The sequence below is a fragment of the Silurus meridionalis genome, chromosome 1, assembly GCF_014805685.1.
Source record: "Silurus meridionalis isolate SWU-2019-XX chromosome 1, ASM1480568v1, whole genome shotgun sequence".
Taxonomy (NCBI): domain Eukaryota; kingdom Metazoa; phylum Chordata; class Actinopteri; order Siluriformes; family Siluridae; genus Silurus; species Silurus meridionalis.
The window spans coordinates 36,251,198-36,255,086 of NC_060884.1; the positions used below are offsets into that span (position 1 = coordinate 36,251,198).

Below are 3,889 nucleotides of genomic sequence, written 5' to 3' on the forward strand. Positions count from 1 at the left end.
TGTGGCCATGTTCACACTAATATGTTTTTACAACAAAACAAAAACGTATCTTTTTGAAAATGCTTTACAAAGTGGATACATTTGAAAACGGCGTATTTTGCCTCGCAGTGTGGGCTGTGAAAGTCAGTAACTTCAGGACGATTCTCACTGTTAGATGACACTAAATCAGCAGAGATCATGGTGATGATCCAAGAGCTCACTGAAAAAGACACTGTGACGTACTATTGTGGAGTAGATAAAGATTGTAAAGACATTTTAACACTGGTGAAACTGAACGTAAAGGAAGGCGAGTCTCCCAACATGGTCTTCTGTTTATCTTTACATCGTTCTAGTGGCATTAACAAACAAAATACCAAGTAATCACAGGTCAAGTAAGCAGTTCCTGACAACAGAAGTGCAGGATTCTCTCATTAGTGTCCAAAACCTTAAAAGGTAATCTGTAAACGTTAAGATTTTTCTGCACTTCATAAATGTATATTGTAGTTTTAGTAAGAAAAAAGTTAAATCAGAAAGAATCTGGTAAAACAATGCATTTGCTGTTTTATTGTCAAACTCACACTTACAGCACAAACACAGGCTTGATGATTAGCTACAGAGCTTTTAGATGAAGGATAACCAATGCTGGATAGTAGATTGAACAAATTCAACAATAATGTAATGAACAACATCAAGGGAAACCCTTAAAACATTTCTTTTACAACAATAAACTCTTATTCTAATGAAATAAAACATCAAGCAGAACTTTAACACCAACAAAGACTCAAGTTATACAAATTATCTCTTAATTTACATTCACTGGAGCTTTAACAAGATTAATTCCACAGTGTTGAAGTACCAATCAGATTCACAGCTGAAATCATGACACCAAATAAATGGAAATAAATGTTATCCATTACCAAAGCTTTAATTCATTGGTGTTCAACATAATAAAAGTACACCACTGATATTTACAGGTACTGCAGCAGTACAGGTTTAATCACAAGAATTAAAAGTGAAACAAAAATATACGTGTACAACAAAAAAAAGAGAAACAACTGTGAGAGACTGTGAGCATAATACGAATATTTAAACCTAAATTGTGAAGGTTTAAATGAGTTTATTTTGAAAACACAGAATTTAGAAAATTAAAATAGCAGTCTCGTCACTTCAGTTCCATGTGGTAATAAACTTTGTTATAACTGCTCTATTTGTACTGCCATTATTGTTCTATTTACTAATTACCAATAATATCCCAGGCGGATGTTAGGATGTTAGGATGTGTGCTGACTCTATGCTTCACACAAAGTGTTAATGCAGTGTGTCTCCATGTCTCTACAAACTCACCAGTAACTGTTACGTTGATCTGTTTAAAATAAACCCTGTATCCATGATCAGATGTCCAGGCTGCTTTTGCTTCACACCAGAATTCACCAGAGTCTGTTACAGTTACATTTCTAATACTCACAGTAAAGATTTGTTCTGTTCTGTCATCATTGTCACATCATGTGATCACATCATTGTTTTGAGGGAGGGACAGAGAAGGAAAAAGAAAGAAAAATGTAATCTGAATTAAATAGTAAAGTTCCACTGCCACATGACTGAAGCCCTAATGATGCAGAACTAAACAGATGAAGTCACGTGACTGACTGAAGTGTAGACAGAAAAGAAGTCTTCAACAATCTGTGGAACTGCATCATTACAGCTGGTGGTATTGGAGTGAGAACTCACTGTAGCATGAGTCAAACCTTTAACAGATTTCTCAGCAGAGAGGATTGTGGATAACTGAGCTGTCAGGTAGATTTCCTGATCAGAGGGGATTGTGGGTAGTTGAGCAGTAGAATAAATAGCAGAATCACTGGAGATTGTAGGAAACTATCTCTGCATAAACAGTTTGAGAAGACTCAGAGGGGATTGTGGGTAGTTAAGCAGTTGAGTAAACTGTGGAAGTTTCAGCTTCTGAGGCAAAAAATTGTTTGGTGTCTTTAATCTCCTCATAATCAGACAGCAAGAGAAACCTGAGAGATCAACAGAAACACACATATATTTGTCCTTTACTTAATCTATTATAAGGTTTCTAACTAAACAGACTAATAAAAAATATAATTACCCCTTGGCCACTTCCTGAGTTTGGACAGAATACTGGACAACAGACTCTGTACCTGCTGGGGAAAAAAAAAACAGACACCGAATCTGTATGTATTAATGCTGCTATTTACATTTTGTGATGTCATGATCTCCAGACATTCTGCATTTATTTATCTACAATAAATATATGAAAAAATTGCACACCCTTGTGAAAATGGCATGAAATGGCATGGCAAGAAATAAAAGCATTTTTTAGATAAAAATGACAATATCAGTGTTACAAAAGTTTATATGATAGTTTATAATGTGGAATCTGGCTGCTTTAAATGATCTCTTCACATTTAAACTCATGTAGAAATGTAATTTCATAAACCTGTTATAAATCAAGTGAATCTGAATAACCCCAAATAAGGATCAGATGTTTCTGTAGGAATTATTTTCTTTGTTTGTTTCATCCAACTGCTTAATGTACCAGCTAATGATCAAGAGAAGGTTATAAAATAATCTCCTAGTCATTATATGTACATTAGCTTTACATCTAATCCCAAAGCTTTAAAAATGTTTTATAGCCTTTTTCAGACTGATAAATCTAAATTACTTTCTTTCTCGTTTGTTTCTGAATCGCTTTAGCTCTCGGCATGCTGTCTAGCTTTTGAGGATCTTCTGGTCTACTTCACCTTGTCAGGCAGGTCCTATTTAAGAGATTTCTTGATTGTGAACAGGTGTGGCAGTAATCAGGCCTGGGTGTGGTGATAGAAATTAACCTTAGGTGTGAAAAAAACACAGTTTTAACAGGGGGCAAACACTTTTTCACACACGGACATGTAGTTTTGGATTTTGTTTTCCTCAATAATAAAACCTTAATTTAATATCTTTTACTAATATTTAAATTAGTTTGATGATTTAAAACCTTAAAGTGTGACAAACATGCAAAACAATAGGAAATCAGGAAGGGGGCAAAAACCTTTTTACACCACTTTAGATACAGTATGAACAAAGGAATGGCTTCGAAAGAAAAGTAGATTTTGGAATGTTTCAGTCAGAGCCTGGATCTAAATGCTGCCAAAACACATGGAATGATTTGAACAGTGCTGTACAGTGGAGCCCAGACTCATGGCATTTTGTGATTATAGTCACAAAATTTAATCGATTGATTCTTGTACATGGACACAAATTTTCCTTTTTTCGTAAAACTGAAGCGACTAATAGAATAGTAATCAATAGAAAGTATTTTTGGTGTCTGTGGCAGGAGATTATCTCACAATATAACAGATCTACAGTAGGACACGTTTGCTTAACAAAACTGGTCCAAAAGTCAGTGCTAAACTGATAGACTCCCAAAAGACAAGGTAAAACTGCTGTAGCAAAAGGTGCTGGAAATAATTAATAAGTATGTGTTGTACTTAATGTAACCCAGGTCATTAACCTAGGTCACTAGCATTTTTTTGGCATTTTATATAATTATTATTTTTATAAAATGTATAAATATATAAAAAAGGAAAGAAGAAAAATGCAGGAAAATTTTTTTATAAATTCAAATTTAAATTTTTTGAGCCGATTGCTCATTGGCGAGGTGAAAAGTTAGTCCCGCCCCTTGCCGAACGTTAGCAGACAAGCAGGCAGAATGAGAGTGAACTTGACCGAGAGAAACCGCGATTGCACAAATTAACAGTATTGTGTGCTCGTTTGAACGGGAATTGATGAGACTGACGCAATACAATATAAATCTTTTCTGGGAAAAAAAAACAACTTTATTTTTTTCCTGATTTATTCTTCTCCTTGGCTGGGTTTTTATTTTTGTGAAAATTGTTCCTGAATCCTGTCC

At 34.7% G+C, this 3,889-nt stretch overlaps 1 long non-coding RNA gene across 1 annotated transcript; it reads right to left on the reverse strand.

Annotated features, from left to right (window-relative positions):
* Nucleotides 1-515: 515 nt before the first annotated feature.
* Nucleotides 516-2,870, reverse strand: LOC124390619. Its single transcript, XR_006926788.1, has 2 exons — nt 2,087-2,870; nt 516-1,994 (listed from the first exon to the last, which is right to left on the reverse strand). It is a non-coding gene; the product is annotated as an uncharacterized LOC124390619 (long non-coding RNA).
* Nucleotides 2,871-3,889: the final 1,019 nt, after the last annotated feature.